Below are 19,804 nucleotides of genomic sequence, written 5' to 3'. Positions count from 1 at the left end.
TTCTTTCCTAAACCTTAGGTTCAGGAGTTGTGTTATAGATAGATTCATCTTGAATCTGGGCACTTCATCACTCCATGACCCTTTATCATCATGTTCCTCCTCCTCTTCTTCCTCTTCTTCCTCTCCCTCCTCCTCTTCTCCCTCCTCTTTCTCTTCCTGCTCCTCCTCTTCTTTCTCTGACCAGTTGTGGTTTTGTGTAATGACCTCCATTTTTTACTAAGAAAATTTTCTTTGATGGAGGGTAAAAGCTACACTTACCTGTGGGTATAAGGATAAGTATTTGGAATGCAGTTAGAAATTATACTGAAAATCACCATATTACCTACATTTCTTGGTATTGCAATTAAGCAAAAATACTTTAAGAATATAATCTGGTGGTTTATTTACAAAGTTTCCTGGAGCAACATTATCAGCTACAGAAAAATAAATAAATACATAAATAAAAACACAAGACCCCTGCTAATGCCCATTAGTCTAGCTGCACCCCCACAAATTCTGCTAAGCTACCCACCCACCCCCCAAAACATAGAATTTTAGAGTAGAAATCCACTAACAGTTAAGCTTGCCTGCATGGTCACCTGCACAAAAATTCCTTAAAACAAACATGATATCAAATATAAAGAAGAACCTATACATGTATTTTTATTGATACAAAGACAAGTTTACGTTATATAGAGAAAGATAAGACCAGGTAACGTGTAAAATTATTCTGAAAAAGTAAAGGGAGGAAGGGTGATACACTGAAGTGTAAAGATTATTCTCTGACATGCCCAGTCTGGGTATTTGCCATTTCAGGCTGATTCCCACTGTCTTCCCTTACCTACTCTGAATCTCTAGCGCTCTTATTAGGAAGTAGGAATCATTGTTTCTCCTAAGTTTGAAGTAAAACGAACAAAAAAGTCCAACTCTCCTCATTCATAGATGATAGAGCTATTTAAGAAATTTCTGAGACACTTTAAAAATTATATACTGTGGAGAGCCGTGAGCAATCGCCATTACAAGATAGTGATGGCTTCCGCTGTGCCTAACTAGTAAACAAGCCTTGTACACAGGTGCGAGAGTGAATTCACGCCAAGTCACTGCCCATTCCGGGGCGTAGTAATGAGGTGATGGGTGAGCAACAAATCAGGTGCTGACACGCCACGCTGAGGGCTATATAAGCAGCATCATTTTCCGGGTTCTGGGTCTTCGCTCCTGAAGAAGCAATAAAGCTTTTGCTGCAGAAGAATCTGGTCGTCCAAGTGTGTTCTTGCTGGCGAGAACAATAGCTCAGGACAAGTGGTTCCAAGAACCCGGGAACTTCATACCATCACCGGCGCAAGGGAGACCCTCCGTTTGCGGGGCGGGTTCAGAACTGCGGTACACGTAAGGCTCTGTAAAGTATGTTCGGTCTTGAAATTTCTCCAGAGTTAGAGGCCCTTTTGTATGTTTTCACGGGGCTCGTTCTTTTTCTTTTGATTACGTACTGCTTCCACTGCTGGAACTGCTGACGGGTTCTCAGTCACGGTCAGGCATGGTTAGATAAAAGGGCAGCAAGCAGTATGGGAACCTCCCACTCTGTGGTGACTGCCTTATGGTCGGTCTTGAGGCAGTGTGGCCTAAAAATCGCCACTAAGACTATAGATGGCTTTGTTAAAGGGATAGATCACATATCGCCGTGGTATGCATGCTCAGGGTCATTAACTATCGCCTCTTGGGAGAAACTGAAAGGAGATCTAGTTAGGGAACAGCAGAATGGCAAACTTAAAGCAGGGACCATGCCGTTGTGGAAGCTGGTAAGATCATGCTTAAAAGACGAGGATTGTCAGCAAATGGTTGAGGCGGGGCAGAGGGTCCTGGAGGAGGTCCAAGACAGTCTATCAGAGACAGAGCGGGGAGAGAGATTAAGAGTTAAACAAGGTGCACCTAAGAATAAAAGCCTTTCCACGGGCCTTGAGCCCGAGGAAAAGAGAAATAAGGGAAAGAATGCCCTGGGAGAGTTTAGAAAAGGGGATGGAAAGGGAGAGACGAAGAGAGATCGAGCTGGGGAGGCACATAAGGGAAGGAGCCTCTATCCACCATTAGATGAGTTCAAGACACTAGATGTTAGTAGCTCAGAATGCCGCCGTTTCACTTTAACCAGGAAAGAAGCTCGTGACATTGTCACCCAATGTCAAAATTGTTGTCAATTTTTGCCTACTCCTCATGTAGGGGTAAACCCCCGAGGCATCAGGCCATTACAGGTCTGGCAAATGGATGTCACTCATATTTCCTCCTTTGGAAGAAATCAATATTTACATGTTTCCATTGACACCTGCTCTGGTGTTATGTTTGCTACACCTTTAACAGGTGAGAAAGCCTCTCCTGTTATACAGCACTGTTTAGAAGCTTGGAGTGCTTGGGGCAAGCCCACAATCCTTAAAACTGATAATGGGCCTGCATATACCTCTACTAAATTTCAGCAATTTTGTCATCAAATGGATGTCACTCACCTGACTGGCCTTCCTTATAATCCTCAAGGACAAGGCATTGTGGAACGAGCCCACTGTACACTCATGTCTTATTTTATAAAACAAAAGGGGGGAGTTGATGAGACTCTTCTCTCAGTGCCAAGAGTAGCTGTCTCCATGGCACTATACACACTTAATTTTTTGAATCTTGACGAGCAAGGTCTCTCTGTAGCTGATCGAATTAGCTCAGACCCTGATAGACCAAAAGAAATGGTGAAATGGAAGGATGTCTTATCTGGTCTGTGTAAAGGCCCAGATCCTATTTTAATAAGATCCAGGGGAGCTGTCTGTGTTTTTTCACAGAGTGAAGACAACCCATTTTTGGCTGCCAGAACGACTCACCCACAAGATATTAATCAAGGATGGTGTGGAAGATGCTGACCTCCCGAGGACTGCTCCTGATTCTGACAATGCTGAACTTGTCTCAGGTTCCTAGTATGATGGGCAAACAGAGATGGGCCATTCTCCCGGCTTTCCCTAAACCAATGCCAGTTCTCCATGATGCTATAGTTTTTCCAAAATTCTTTACTACTAATAAAAAAACTGGACTTACCATATTTGCCATTTGACCCTTTACAGGTCCGGTTAGGAGAAAATCGCTCCCTCCAAGAACAGGGTTCCCTATCTTTTCAATTATCACAAAAGGGAGACTGTATTCAGCTCAGTATCCGTATGTTAGGATCATTTTTGGATAGTGGGACTGTAAATTTCACCCAAACCTGAGGAAATGAAAATAATAGTATTATTCATGTTACATGGTTTTGGTGGCAATCGTCAGTCTGGCTAAACGGTACATTCCTGTCTCCCAATTGGAATGAGACAGAGCGTCCTCGTCAACCCAGGATTGCTCCTCATTGTGGTGGAGAGTATTGCCCGCACTTTTTTGTTCCCCCTGGTAAGAACACGCTCAGGGCAACCGGAATCTTCTGCAGCACAAGCTTTATTGCTTACCCCATCAGGAGCCAGTGGAGAAGAGAGCCAGAGAGGGAGCCAGAGAGAGAGAGAGCGAGAATGGCGGAAACCGTCCCTTTTATGGAGGACTGTCCTCCGCCTCGGACGTGTCGTTCCCTGATTGGCTGCAGCCCATCGGCCGGAGTTGTCGTCATGGGAAAGGCAGAGCACATGGCGTGGAAAGCTACCCCGGCACATGCGCAGCTTGCTTGTTTACTACTTAGAACACGGGTGTCAGTGCCATCAGCGCTATCTTGTAATGGCGAATGTGAGGACGGCTCCTTACATCTCCCCCTTTTCTTTTATTTAAGAGCAATAGGCCACCCATTTTAATGAGAGTGGAGATAGAGGTCAAATCCCCAGTGTGTAAAATAGGGGCTTTACACAAAACCTCCTCCCAGGCTCATCACCCGAAGGGGTCTTGGTCCGCTCCCGTGTCGTTTTTCCTGGGGGAAGGACACTTGGACACTCAACCTTCTTGAAAGATGACATGTCTCCCTAGAATAGGCTCATATATGCCGCAGAGCCCTTCTACTGCAGTGCTTAGCCGTGCAACTCTCTCGGGCTGCTGAAGCACACTCACTCTATCCCGTGCAATGAGACTAGCCTCGTGGGGTGCAAGAGCTGAGTGGCCAGCGACCTATTGCTTAAGCATAGATAACCATATATCAGGGGAAGCACCATGTTCTAGTGCTGCAAGCGCCTGGGAAGTAACCACCTTGTCTCTCCTAGTTTGGGCCTTAAGCTTACAGACCAATCAGAGAAGCAACACTAATCCACAGCAAAGAACAGCTCCAAATAATTCCACCCCCACCCATTCTTTAAAGAAGGAAAATGTTGAAAAGATAGTCCTTAGGTCAGGGACAGGTCCAAGTGCGTGGGGCAAGTCTCAATTTTCAAAGGGTCTGTTCAAATTTAGCCGTCCAATTCTGTATCTCCCAACGCTGCTCTCCCTTTGTTGTTATCGCACTGGACATCACCAAGACGAGGGACATCAGTATTCCCTTGGTCAGTCTGCATTTTTCGGGTGAGTCTTTCTGGTATCCAAAATGGGTTGTCTTCATTCTGTGGAAAAACACAAACAGCTCCCCTGGATCTTATCAAAATAGGATCCGGTCCTTTCCATTTGTTACTTAAAACATCTTTCCATTTAACCATCTCATTGGGCCTATCTGGCTCTGAACAATGGCGTTCAGCTGCCGTATGGCCATGAGCATCAAGATTTAAAAAATTGAGTGTAAAAAGTGCTGTAGACACAGACACTCTTGGTACTCGGGGTAGAGCCTCCTCGACTCCCCCTTTCTGTTTTATTAGATAGGATTTGAGGGTGCGGTGCGCCCGCTCAATAATACCCTGTCCTTGGGGGTTGTATGGAAGTCCAGTCAGGTGGGTTACGTCCATCTGACAGCAGAACTGTTGGAATTTTTGAGATGTATAAGCTGGTCCATTATCAGTCTTAAGTAGTTTGGGTTTCCCCCAAGCACTCCATGCCTCAAGGCAATGTTGAATCACATGTGAGGCCTTTTCTCCAGTTAAAGGAGAGGCAAACAAAACTAATTGTATCTACTGAAAAATATTGGCAACTTTACTGGAAGGCTTAATCACTCCAGCCACTTCTAAAAAATTAAGGGGTTCTAAAAAGGTTTTTAAAACTTCTAAAACCACTAAACATTTTACCACTTGAGGTGAATTTTCATTATATTGTTTGGATACTACTTCACCATTAGCCACATAGGCACCTATGCCAGTTTTTGATCCATCAGTATATACCACAATCCCATTTTTAAGTGGGTTTCTGACTGTTATTTGTGGAAACACAACAGATTGATTTTGGGCAAACTGTTAAATTGGATGTTTTGGATAATGGTTATCTATTTGTCCTGAAAAGGAGGTAACTAAAACTGCCCAATCATTGGATGTGGCTGCCAAGGTTTGAACCTGTCAAAAGTCCAATCTCTCTGCTCTGGAGTCAAAGCAGCAGCGTTTGCTCGGGCCTGCGTTTGTGCAGCCTTTTGCCATAGAGCTCTCCATTCCATATATTTGCCCATATTGGGGAGAGCGGCTTTTGCAATCATTTGCCAGTCGGCAGGAGTTAGTGCCATGCCGGCAAGCCTGTACTCTACCGGAGCATGAACACGCCCACCCTCGGCTCCTTCAAAGACCAGAAATGCCTGTTGCATCTTCCTTTGTTCCTCTCTTGGAATGAACGAGTCTGTGCACTGCCTCTCTGTGCAGGGCTGACGCACTACGCAGGGCGGGGGCTCCGCATAGGGCGGAGGTGCACTATGACCTTGAAGCTGACTGCCTGGAGACCGAGCAGCAAGCTGGCCTTTGCCAGCCGCTTTTGGCTTTTTTCTTGACCTATAAGCTCGCATTTCTCTCTCATAACGAGCTGCTCCCTCCTCCAAGTCTGTTTCCTCAGAAGGGCTAATTTCTTTATCTGATTCACAGCTACTAAGAACTGGCTCTTTAAACTCATCTCTTTTCTCCTCTTTTCCTTCTAATCTCTCCCCAGGTATTTTTCCCTGACATTAACTTTTCCTCGGGTTCAAGACCCGTGGAAAGGCCTGTGTACTTATTTGGTGCACCATGTTTTCTCTTTGCTCCTGCTCTCTCTCTCCACTTTACTTCTGATAGACTGTCTTGAATCTTGTCCAGAATTCTCCACCCTGCCTTAACTACTTGTTGACATGTGAAAAGAAATAAAAGGACTTTTAACACTAGAGAAAGTTCAAGACCAGACATACCTTGTAAAGCTGTAACGCGCGTCCCATCCCCACAGTTCTGGTTCCGCTCCGTTCCCCAGCTGAAGAGTTCTGAACCCATGCCGGATCCTTCTCAACAGTCTGTTTTGCGGGAACACTTCATTACCACAGTTCCCCAGCTGAAGAGTTCTGAATCCACACCGGATCCTTCTCAACAGTCTGTTTTGCGGGAACACTTCATTACCACAGTTCCCCAGCTGAAGAGTTCTGAATCTACACCGGATCCTTCTCAACAGTCTGTTTTGCGGGAACACTTCATTACCACAGTTCCCCAGCTGAAGAGTTCTGAATCCACACCGGATCCTTCTCAACAGTCTGTTTTGCGGGAACACTTCATTACCACAGTTCCCCAGCTGAAGAGTTCTGAATCCACACCGGATCCTTCTCAACAGTCTGTTTTGCGGGAACACTTCGTTACCACAGTTCCCCAGCTGAAGAGTTCTGAATCCACACCGGATCCTTCTCAACAGTCTGTTTTGCGGGAACACTTCATTAACTGCTCCTTCCCCGTGATGCAGTAGCTCCCGGGTTTCGGCGCCATTTATTGCCTGCCGCTTTTGTTCCCCTGGTAAGAGCACGCTCAGGGCAACCGGAATCTTCTGCAGCACAAGCTTTATTGCTTACCCCATCAGGAGCCAGTGGAGAAGAGAGCCAGAGAGGGAGCCAGAGAGAGAGAGAGCGAGAATGGCGGAAACCGTCCCTTTTATGGAGGACTGTCCTCCGCCTCGGACGTGTCGTTCCCTGATTGGCTGCAGCCCATCGGCCGGAGTTGTCGTCATGGGAAAGGCAGAGCACATGGCGTGGAAAGCTACCCCTGCACATGCGCAGCTTGCTTGTTTACTACTTAGAACACGGGTGTCAGTGCCATCAGCGCTATCTTGTAATGGCGAATGTGAGGACGGCTCCTTACAGGAGAGGATGTAGGGGAGTTGTCACCATGGTCAGACTGCCAGTCGTCTGTAGTCAGATGGATTGCTGAGCACAAATATTTTACCTTCTCCCCCAGTATGTTGTTTGGGCCTGAAGAAGAGTTGTAATGAGAATGGGCCTCTTCTTGCAGGACCGCAGAATGAGCCCTTACAGCAAATGGCTACTTTGTGGGATTAATGGGAGCTGTACAGATCTTAATCTCCTTGTTTTCTTAAAAGGTGGTGCCATAGGAAAGGCCATTTACACTGGTCTCTCCAATTATACCTTGATTGGGGTATATGGACCAACAAAAAATATATAATTCATACTGAAGAAATCTCTGGTTTAAATAAGACACAGATTAATCCAACCAGCTATATATTGACTCCAGTATGTGTCTATCCTCCCTTTTTGTTTATTTTGTCTAATGATTCATTTGAAAGCTGTGTAAATAATTCCTGTTGGATTTCTCAATGTTGGGATGTAACAAAGGACACCCGCACCATGGTGGCCCGGATCCCATGTTGGATCCCTGTTCCAGTGGAAACACCCTCCACCTTATCCCTGTTTCGACAAAAAAGAGATTTTGGCATTACTGCTGCCATGATCATTGCAATTTCAGCCAGTGCAGCTGCTGCTACAGCTGCAGGGTACGCTATGGCTAGTACGGTCCAAACAGGCACAAAATTAAATCAGCTTTCAGTCGATCTGACTGATGCCATCAATGTCCAAACTTCTGCTAGTGCCCAGTTGAAGGGAGGGCTGATGATTTTGAATCAGCGCCTTGACCTGGTTGAGGAACAGATAGGCGTCCTGTACCAATTGGCCCAGTTGGGTTGTGAAAGAAAATTGGGCGCTCTGTGTAGTACCAGTGTCCAATATAAAAATTTTACTCGTGCAGCTAATCTGTCTAGACAGCTCTTCTTGTATCTTGCAGGAAATTGGTCCGAGGGGTTTGATGAGACTCTTGAGGCCCTGAGGGTGGCAGTTTTAAGGATCAACTCAACTCGAGTGGACCTGTCATTGACAGAGAGCCTCTCCTCCTGGATTTCATCTGCATTTTCTTATTTTAAGGAATGGTTGGGGGTAGGTTTATTTGGTACTGCCATCTGCTGTGGACTTGTGTTTATGCTCTGGTTGGTTTGCAAGCTCAGAGCCCAACAAACACGTGACAAGGTTGTCATTGCTCAAGCACTTGCGGCCATTGAACAAGGGGCATCCCCCGAAATCTGGCTATCTATGCTCAAGGATTAATCGGCATTTGAGTTCTTCATTTTTTGGCTGGCCTCTTTGGTAGAGTTCGCCCTAGGTCATTTAGTAGTTACTGTCACATAGCACTGCGGTATCCAGGGACGGGCAACTTTTCTCATGCACAGATCAACCTAAGACATGGGGCCCGGTGGCGATAGGGTTACCCTATGACGGGAAAGGCTGTGACATTAGAGGAACTACCTAAGAAAGGAGCCACAGCGGATGGACATAATTACACAGACCTAGTCCAGCCTCATTTTAATAAAACAAAAAGGGGTAGATGTGGAGAGCCGTGAGCAATCGCCATTACAAGATGGCGATGACTTCCACTGTGCCTAACTAGTAAACAAGCCTTGTACGCAGGTGCAAGAGTGAATTCCCGCCAAGTCACTGCCCATTCCGGGGCGTAGTAATGAGGTGATGGGCGAGCAACAAATCAGGTGCTGACAGGCCACGCTGAGGGCTATATAAGCAGCACCATTTTCCGGGTTCTGGGTCATCCCTCCTGAAGAAGCAATAAAGCTTTTGCTGCAGAAGAATCTGGTCGTCCGAGTGTGTTCTTGCCAGCGAGAACAATAGCTTGGGACAATATACAAAACCCAAACTTAAGCTCCTTATAGAACTAATCAGTAAATTTAGAAAGGTTGCAGTATAAAAGATCAATACAAAAACATGAAAATTTAAAAAATCAAATGGCATTTACACTTGTTTAGTGAATAGAAAATATTTAGTTATATATCTACAAAAAGAAAAACCATCTGTATCCTTAAAATTACAAAATGTTAATGAAATAAATCAAATGGAACCTTTAAATGGAAGGGAATAAATTTTACCATTTTCATAAACTGGAAGATCCAACATAGTGACAATGTTAGTTCTCTTTGAAATTCACTCTTGAGTTTACTGAAATTTCTACTGGAATCTCAGCAAGTTGTTTTTCTTAAAGAAATAGACAAGAGTATTATAAAATTCATGGTAAGGTATTAGTCCTTGATGAACTAAAATGAAGTGTAAAGAATTATTCTCCTTGGTGTCAAAGATTACTACAGTATTCAAACACTGGTGTTGGTAGACTAATAACCACATAACTTCCAGTTATTAATTTTACAATTACAAGGATTTGTTATCCTATATATGATTTAATATCTGACATAATTTCAAGTAATATGCTAGTGAGTAAAAAAACTTAAGTTAAAAATATAAATATGTGTATGAATAGGAAAATGAGCTTTAGTCTGGTTTCTCTCTTCAGGTTTCGTCTAACAAAAAGTGTCTGCATTCTGTGACGTTAAGGGTAGAATATATCCTACTGAATTTAGATATAAATCAAAGGCTTAAAAACAATTTAATGGGGGCAGAAAGATCGTCTTTCCAGCAAATTGTGCTTATAAAATTGGCCATCTATACACAAATCAAAACAAAGCACCTTAAAGAGAAGGAAGGTTTATTTTGATGTGATCCAGTTTATTAATTTTTCCTTTTATCTGGTATGCTTTTGTTACAAAGTGTTTTATTTCTGTCAGTCTTCCAAAACTTTGATGTGTATTTTTATTAATAACCATAGGTGTCAGACATAGACTTGCATGATCCTTAAAGAAAACAACAAGGGATCCAGATTGAAAGCAGAGTTAAAAAAAAAAAAAACAGATTCATTTATAAAATACTTAATGTCAAACCAAACATGGAAGTAAAAACAATCAAACCCTTTGAAGATCAGGGCAAAGCTGTGTGGTGGACATGGTAGAGACCAACTATTGTAGTTAATGGTTCTGGGTATTTTGCTCTATTTTCTTGCAATAAATTTTCAAAGATCTCTCACATTTTCTCTAAAATAGTTCCAGCATCACCTTTGCTGCTGACTGGGAAGGCCAATAACTACCTATGTAACATAACTAGCACAAAATACCTTCTTCATGTGTAGACCACCATATCACAGATTTCTGCTTTTTTGTTTGTTTTGTTTTGTTTGTTTTATTTTGTTTGTTTGCTTGTTTGTTTGTTTTTTGAGACAGGGTTTCTCTGTGCAGCCCTGGCTGCCCTGGAACTCACTCTGTAGACCAGGCTGACCTCGAACTCAGAAATCTGCCTGCCTCTGCCTCCCAAGTGCTGGGATTAAAGGCGTGTGCCACCATGCCTGGCCAGATTTCTGCTTTTAAAGGACAGTCCTTTAAGCCTCTTGAGTCTTCCATAGCTTCTTATCTAAACACAGTATCATAAGTCCATTCCCTGCAGTTAGCAAGCTATAAATTATAAAAAATATAAAAGAGCTCTTTTCATTTGCTTTGCTGAAATCAGGCCCTCCCCCCACAAGAATTTTAGGTCAAATGCAGCTCTGTACAAGAGTTGGGAAGATGCATGCTAGCCTTTGCTTCTTTGTGGTATTATCAGCCCTCGATTCTGCTACAGCTAATGGCCCTCTTCCTCCCATTTGGTAAATAATCTCATCACAACAAGTAGGAGAATTTACTGCTCTTAATAGATTTCTCTTGCAAGAAAGGAAAGTTCTAGATTTCTTTACAAAAGAAAAAAAAGCATGCCCTCAGCACATACTACTTTCTGTTCCTATCTATATTTACCACCAGGAGACGTAGATCCTCTTTGTTAAATAATATCTGAAGGGATAAACAGTATAAGCCTGGTGTCCAAGGAGTTTGAAATGAGTTATGAATGGTTGTGAGCCATCATGTAAGTAATGGAAACTGAACTCTACCATTCAGAGACAACTGCTAGTATTTCACCTGGAAAACAACTTTGGCTTTAATTGAATGTTATAAGAAAATAAACTGAAGTGGTGGTAAAGGAACTAAACAAGCAATTATTAGTTTGAAAAAAGCCTCTGTATTTTCCTTTCCTCTTTCATACATTACATTCTGAATACTGTTTCTCCTCCCTTTTCTTTTTCTAGCCCCTCCCCCAATTCCTCTCTTTCCCTGATCCACTCCCAGACTAAGCTACAAACCATAACATACATTCCGAGGGCCTAGGTCAAACCCATGCATACTCTTTGGTTGGTGGTTCAGTTTCTGTGAGCCCCTATGAGCCCAGGTTATTTGATTCTATCTTCTTGTGGTTTCCTTGACTCTTTCAGCTCTCTCAATCCTTTCCCCTCTTCTTCTGGATTCTGTGAACACTGTGTCATGTTTGATTGTGAGTTTCTGCATCTGTTCTCATAGTTCCTGGATGAAGGCTCTCTGATATCAATTATGCTAGACTTCCATCTACAAGTATAGCAGAATATCTTTTTGGAGGAGGTGGTTGTGTTTGGTCCTATCCCACATCTTTGGGCTCTCCCAAAGCTTCTGATTCCTGGCCCTGCAGTCCATATCAGGCATGGCTCCCTCTCATGGTGTGGTTCTAAACCTAGGCCAGTCAATGGTTAGCCATTCCCTCAATTTCTGCTCCAATTTACCCCTGCATGTCTTGTAGGCAGAACAAACTGTAGGTCGAAGGTTTTGTGGCTGGGTTGGTGTCCCTCCACTGGAAACCTTACCTGGTTACAGAAAATAGGCACTTTAGGCTCCATATTTTGCCATTACTAGGAGCCTTAGCTAGGGACACCTGCATAGATTTCTGGGAATTTTCATTACTCATGTATTTCTTAAGTGTAAGTTCAATCATCTCCTAAAACTAAAATAATAATAAATAATAATAATAATAAGAAGAACAACAACAATAAAATAGAAATATTTAGGATATAAAACCAAATCTTAGTCATTAGCCAGTAAAGACCTTTTCATGAAACTAACATATTTTTTTGCCTTTTATTTTCAAACAGGTTCTCACTATGTAGCTATGTCTGTCCTGAAATCACTATGCAGACTAGGTTGGCTCTGAGCTCACAGAGATCCACCTTTCTCTGCATCACAGGTGCTGAGACCTTCTTAAGATGTCATTTTGTATAATAACTGACTTATGGGCAAAATGCATCATAAAACAATAACTAACTTTCATGCATAAATAAAGAGAATCATCAACAATGGACAGTGTTATAATTCACTATAAAACCAAAACATGATGCAAAACTTAGAGGATCAGTTGACTTTCTAGCCTTAAATCTGATTATTAAAGACATAGTTTGTTGATTCTTATTTATATGGCAATTTCTTTTTAATCATACAACATTGCAAGAGACCTCATTTTAAATTTTAAATTCTGTGTAAAATTTTGTTTTCTCACATATCCTGATACCATTCTGTATTCTTAATTAGAGGTGTCAGATATTTTCATCTAATTAACATTGACCCATAGATGTATTTCTGTGTTCCTAATTATGTCATTAATTATCATAATTTGAGAGTTATATTAACATTTCACTTGAAGAAGTTTATTTCACATCAGATTCTCCATCCAACTGGGATGCTAATGGTAGAATATTTAGTGATATCCCAATTTACAGCTATAGACACTCTTCCCATTGTGGGGCAGTGGACCATGAGAGGAAGCCTGGTAAGGTTGAGCTAAGGCTTGAAGCCCCAGGGACCCTGAAGGGATAGACAGTGGTAGGAACTTCACCTGTCACATAGCCATAGTTCCCCCAAAGAGAGAATTGTAGCCATCTGTCATGTAGAGGCAGCACCCGCAAGCCCCTCCTCATGTAGATAAGGCATCTCAGGCTAAGACAATAGGAATCACTTGCTGTCATACTCAATCCATCCCCAAACTGTATATAAGATCCTATCCAGAAGGAATAGAGGTGTGTGAGAATCACTCCATCTTCTGAGAGCATGTGTCACAAGAGCTGTAACACTGCCTCAGAAGAGAATGCTCTCCTGAAGCTTTCACCACCAGAAACTCTCTGCACTTCACTTGCCAGCCAGCTCTGCTCTGTGCAGCCAGTGAAGCTTCTCAGAGCACCAGTGGCACCAGAATGGCATCAGCAACACTGGAGGTGGTGGAAGCACTTTTCCCTCCCTGCTCCTGCCCTTTCTTCTTCTGACAGGCAGAGACAGAGGTCTCTTCAGATAGCCTGCAGTATACAGACGGATACCCAGTCCTTCCTCTCTGCTTGCTCTATATTAAAGATTAGGCTTGGGAGGTATGAGTTCAATTGTGAAACCTTAGGTATGCCATTTCACGTGGGTCATTCTGTTTCCACCACACATGAGATTAGAGTATGACATTAGAACTGTGTGCTTCATACTTTATTATTACTGATATTGCTGTTACTCATGAAACACACATTTTTAGCACATAGAATTATATATGAAACACAATACACAAACATCACACAGGGAATAGGGTTTTTTAAATGGAGCCAAATTTTAGCAAATCCCAAACAGTGCTGATTCGTCTTCTTCTTTTTATCCATGTGCTATTTATATACATATTTTAACACATTTTATTTTATACATTATTTTTAACTCTTCTCTACATAGTGCAGATACATTGTGGAACAAAACAGACACAGACATGAGAAAAATCCAAATGGAATTCAAAGCCCAAATGGAACTTCCATTCTGATGAAGGAAAACAGAAAACAAAGATGAGAAAGATAATATATAGTGACATTAGGTAGCTAAAATTAATGGATAAAAGAATATCTTAAATAAAAATGAAGAGCTCAAGAGATGGCTCAGAGGTTAAGAGCACTGGCTGCTCTTCCAGGAAACCTGGTTCAATTCCCAGCACCCACATGGCAGCTCACAGCTTTCTGCATCTCCAGTTCCAGAAGATCTGGCACCCGAACACAGTCATGTATGCAGGCAAAATACCAATGCACCTAAAATTAATAAATTAAAAATCTTTTTAAATGAAAGAAAAATGAAGTGAATATGTGTGTTTTTGTGTGTACGCTCTGATGTGGAATACAACTTTAGGAATGTGTCAGAAAAGATCTAGCTGCATATGTATCAAAAGATGGCCTAGTCGGCCATCATTGGAAAGAGAGGCCCATTGGACATGCAAACTTTATATGCCCCAGTACAGGGGAACGCCAGAGCCAAAAAGTGGGAATGGGTGGGTAGGGGAGTTGGGGGAAGGGTATATGGGACTTTTGGGATAGCATTGGAAATGTAATTGAGGAAAATACGTAATAGAAAAATATTTTTAAAAAAAAGAAAAGAAAAGATATCAGTAACGTGATATTTTAAAAATGACTGATGGGCCTGGGGAGAGAGGAAGGAGTGGTTGTTGACACTGTGTGTCAACCTCAAACACTGAGGCATGAGCATGTTTGGTGTTGTTGAGAATACAGCCAGACGGTGAGTTTAATTCAAGTCAAGTACTCAAGTAAAAAGAGTAGGAGGGCATGGCAATAGAGAGGATCCATGGAATCAAATCCTACCTTTTAGGCATCATAAGAAATTCAGTTGTTATTCTTGAATGGCTTGGAAACAACTAAAGGATTTGATGATGATGATGACGACGATGAAGATGATGATGACAATGACTTAAAGAAAGTTGGAATGTGTCTCCCAAGAATTCCTAAAGTAGAAGATTGGACCCCAGTTTCACAATTCTGTGAGGTATCCTTTAAGTGGTAAGGCTTAGTGAGAAGTAACAAGACAGTCTCCTTTCTCTTGCTCTAGCTTCCTGTCTCACAATGTTATCTCTCTCTTCCATGTGTACTCCTTTCATAGTACCTTCCACCATGAGACAAAGCTAAGAGCTCACTTCAGCTGGTATTTTTCTATTTGGAATTTCAGTTTCCCCAAATATGAGCTACATAAACCCATATTATTTATAAGTTCCCAGCTTTGTGAATAAAGATTTGACTAGAATAATGATGATTTGTTTGCCTTTTCTTTTAACAAAACCACTCACATTATCATTTGGAGTATACACTGTTAAGGGGAAAGGGCAGGCCTGGGAAGACCATTGTAGATATTATATGTTAAATATGTATATGGGTTTGTATGACTCCATCCAGAATGGTATCTATGGGAAATAGCACTGGTTTATGGATGTATGTGAGAAATCAGATCCAGCAGACTTTGTTGAAGAATTAGGTAAGATGTATACACAGTAGTGTGACAGAAACATTTAACAATCAGATTAGATAAGGAGAGGTAGGGTAGTCATAATGTACAGAGTTCATAGACTTTCATGATGTACATAATCCTATCATAACTAACTCCAATTGACCATTGTAACATCACTGACCACACAGTTGGGAAAGATGTGCACCATTACCTTTTGTGTCAGTTTGAGCCAGCTCCAGGATGCCACGAAAAGAGAGGTAAAGTGTGGTGTCAAGGTTTTCCCTTTTGGTACCTGGAGAGATGGTGTAGTCATCACATAAACTAGGGGATACTGTGAATAGGTTGAAAGTTAAATGAGATTTAATACCAAAATCTCAATTTTAAACACACTTGCTGCCATCTATTTGGATATACCTGATAGGCAGCAGGGTATGTGCTTTTAACATTCAGACAAGGCATCTTGAATAGAAATATGAATAGGAAAGTCAAAAGCCTATAAATGATATTTAAACCTGTGACACTAGAGGCAAGTTTGAGAGGAGTGAGGGGAAACAATGAAGCCTGTGTGCTGGGCACTTGAAGGTTTAGAAAAAAAGCAACGAATATGGGAGTCAGAGAAAGACCAGCCAGGTCTTAAGGGGAAAACCAGATGAGTTTAGTCATCTGCACTCAAAGTAAAGGAAGTGTTTGAGGTAGAAATATTGATAAATTGTTTCAAATGCAACTGCTATATCAAGAGATGATTGAAGATCATCTGTCATGAAAACCCACAGAGATTAGAGGTTGGAACCATTTTTAAACTACTGTACTGAAAGCTAATGACTCTTTTCTAATACAAATGTCTTTGTGGAGCCTACTTTTGTGGGAATTGTTGGAATTTTTTTCATCTGTAATTATGTTCAATACTGTCATTAAGCCTGAATATTTGAGCCCTTGCTGTAGGCTTCGAGGCCCAGAGCCTGTGCTTCTCTGTCTCTGTCTCTGTCTCTGTCTCTGTCTCTGTCTCTGTCTCTCTCTCTCTCTCTCTCTCTCTCTCTCTCTCTGTCTCTCTCTCTCTCTCTCTCTCTCTCTCTCTGTGTGTGTGTGTGTGTGTGTGTGTGTGTGTGTGTGTGTTCCTGCTTTAGTAACTTAGCCATTTTATCTCCAACCCTATAAATGTTCTAAAACACCTCCTGGTAACAGGTATTCTAAGGATGCCAATCCTGGGGCAATAACTCCTCTTTTTATTCTGCTTGAGTACCCTTTGTAGAAATTACAGAATAAGGGATTCAAGAAAGGACATATTTGGAATATGAATTGCTTGATACTTATACATTTCCTACATAGGAGTTTTTATATCAAAAAATGAATTATTATTCATATTTAACTACATTCTCTGGCAGCATTTGTATGTGGGGACATCATTGGTGAAGCTTGATGACAACCTTTAAGGGAGCCATTGGAAGCCATTTTTCAATGACAGCACAATAAAGGGGTAGAATCTTGAGTCACATCATAACCACCATGAGACAAAAGGCTTTGGGAATCTGCAGTTAGTAAGATCAGTATTATTTTAATTCAAATGATGAAAAGTCATTGAATTATGAGCATAATTCAATATTTGTTAAACTTTTCTAGTCAAAGGTATGAAATTACCCAGGAATGGCACATTTGACTGTAAAGAACATGTAAAGGCCTTTATATGTTATACTTACCTTGAAATAGATGGTGCCAAGATACTACAAAAAGCTTATGGTGTTTTGCTTGTGCAACAAATTATAATTTCTAGGCATCAATCTCTAGGGATGTTCTTCAGGAGCCGCCCCCTTCGGTTTTGAAATGAGGACTCACTGGCTCACAGCTAGTTAAGCTGGGCTGGGTGGCCAGCAAGCTAAAGGATCCATTTTTCTCCAACTTCAACAGGAAACTGGCATGTGTGTGTGTGTGTGTGTGTGTGTTCTTCAGATTTAACTAAAACCTTTCTGCTTCTTTTGGTAGTGCTTTATCAATTGAACTATCTTTCCAGCCCCTTATCTAACATTTCTAAACAAACTATTTACATATTGAGATTAAATAAATAATCTGACCTGCTCCTAGAGGCATTTCAGGTATGGCTACCACCGTGTCATATGTACATCAGTAGGTGACAAAGAGGAGAGAGGCTATGTCTGTGCTTAGTGTTATGAACTGTGAACAGCTGAATGATCTATGAACATTTAAATGATTACTAGCCTAACATTCTTTGAAAAAAAGTATGCCTGAGACAATCATGAGTCCTGTGCCAGGGAACTCAGATGAGGAGCTAGCTTGAGATGACCATCAGTTTGGCTTAAGCAGACCCTGACAACTTCCAGGACCAAGACCAAGCAAGAGACTAGAAGAACCACTTCTGGGGACTGACAGCACCCCCCTCAAAGTGGGAGTAATCCCAAAATAGACAACCCTTGCTTACATGGGGCCATGCTAGCAGGCCAGGCAAGGAGCAAGCCAGATGGCCACTATACCTGAACCATGGGGCGTGGACAGGGAGTTTAGTCGGATTCCATGCAGGCTGGGGGTATACATACCATGCTAGAAATGACCCATGCCTGATTCCATAATGCATAAGCAGGGACTAGCACTCCTGAGACCACTCCTGAGATGACCCCAGACACCCAGAGACCAAAGGCACCACTAACAGGAGCAAGTAATTGGTGGAGAAATGGAAGAGAAAGAGAAACAGAAGGATGTGGACTCAATGAAGAGGCAGAACTGCAGACTCAAAGGTAGTGAGGAACAGTCTGATGTGAGTAGCTGGTGATGCCACCTGGGACCATGGTGAAGTCCTGGCCTTTGATGCCACCCGGGGCCATTCCTAGGGTCCTTGGCCTTGCAGCAGCAGGGGACTGTTACCACCAAAGGCCAGGCAAACATTCCTGGTCTGAGCTGCTGTCTGGGGACATATTCATGTCTGAGGGCTCGGCAGAACTGGCCCCAACCCTCACTTGGGAGTCATAGGAGTCCTGGCCTGGGAGCAGGGGAGCAGGAGAGGTGACCCCTCCCATAGCCAACTACAATACTTAGGAAAGCTTGTCCTGTGTATTGTAGGAGTTTTGGATGAATCAGATGGAGGCTACTAGTGTGGGAGAGCTGTCCCTACCACTCATCTTTCATGTGGTGGCATGGACAAGGGAGTGATTCCCTCCATCCCACCCCAACCCCTTGCTTCTCACCGCTGGCAGGTGAGAGACCTGGCTCCAGGGTTGTGAGAGCAAGAGAGATGACCCTGTTCCTTTCCAGCTGTAGCACTCAGGAATGTTGACCCCACACCTCCCCTGGGCAGCACAGTAGAGCTGACCTGGTGGCAGAGGCTTGACCAAGCTGGCTCCAATGGTGTAAGAGTGAAAGAATTTGACTAAGTTGGCACCAAGGTCAGGAGAGTGGAAGAGTTTGCCTTGCCACTTGTCTTCTGCATAGTGACATGGGTGTGTGTGTGTGTGTGTGTGTGTGTGTGTGTGTGTGTGAGAGAGAGAGAGAGAGAGAGAGAGAGAGAGAGAGAGAGAGAGAGAGAGAGAGATATGACCCTCCTCCCCTCTCTCATCCCTTGCCATTTATGTCATGCAGAAGAGCCCTGGAGTCATGAGAGTGGGAGATCTGGTCATGTCACTTACTGGCTGCAACACTTGGGAGAACGGGCCCTGCACCTCACCTGGGCAGAAGGATAGAGCTGGCCCTGGTAGCAGGGATTCCTGCTGAGCTAGCCCCAAGGTCATGGAAGCTGGAGAACCGGAGTGCTGACTAGTTCAGATACTTCTCATGACCAAATTCAGGGTTTTGAACTGGCCTGTTCCAACATCTATCCCAACAATGAACTGCTAGGGTCAGTCCTACAGATCCAAAACTACAGGATAACCACAACACAGTATGACAATAGGATAACCAAGAGGAGTCCCAGTGAGGATCCAGTATCAATAGAGTAGCAGAAACCAGAGGCCTCTCATACCAGACCAATTAGCAAATGAACATTTGCAAGCAAAGTGTGGACAAAAGGGTATTGTGTGGGACATACTGTGCCATACTATAGCTTCCACAAAGAGATCTTTTTCCCTGTGTGTTGAGGATGTTGTAAAGGTAGAGGGCAGGTACAAGGGGAGGAGGAGATGAGTGGGACTGGGGTGCATGATGTGAAATTCAGGAAGAACCAGTAAAAAGACTTTTAAAAAATCTGTCTAGAATCCTGGAAAAAATATTTGCTCAGAGCTGGCATATATGTTAGTGGGGAGCCTCTAACTCTGTATGTGATGTGGCATTTGTTCTTCCAACTGCATTGCATGAGACTATATTGGATTTTTCAGTCCCTATATCTGTCAAATGCCAAATAAGCTCAGAACACTGGCTTCGACTGTCTTAAAGTGGAAAATGCTATGACTCATAGCATAAATTGTACAGTTTGGGATATAGTCAGTTCTCTCGCATATTGTAGGCTAGGAACATCTTCTTCACCTACCTGCTTCTATATCACTTATTAAAGCAACCCAATTTATCGAAAGGCTTTTTAAAA

The 19,804-nt window shown here is 42.7% G+C and overlaps 1 pseudogene; it reads left to right on the top strand.

Moving 5' to 3' along the window:
• The first annotated feature begins 17,350 nt into the window (after positions 1 to 17,350).
• Positions 17,351 to 17,504, top strand: LOC115030191 (small nucleolar RNA SNORA17; annotated as a pseudogene).
• Positions 17,505 to 19,804: the final 2,300 nt, after the last annotated feature.

The sequence above is a fragment of the Mus caroli genome, unplaced genomic scaffold, assembly GCF_978045245.1.
Source record: "Mus caroli unplaced genomic scaffold, Mus_caroli_1 scaffold_5, whole genome shotgun sequence".
NCBI classification, from domain to species: Eukaryota; Metazoa; Chordata; class Mammalia; order Rodentia; family Muridae; genus Mus; species Mus caroli.
The sequence above is the reverse complement of the archived record's forward strand: the minus strand, read 5'-3'. Positions and strand labels throughout refer to the sequence as shown.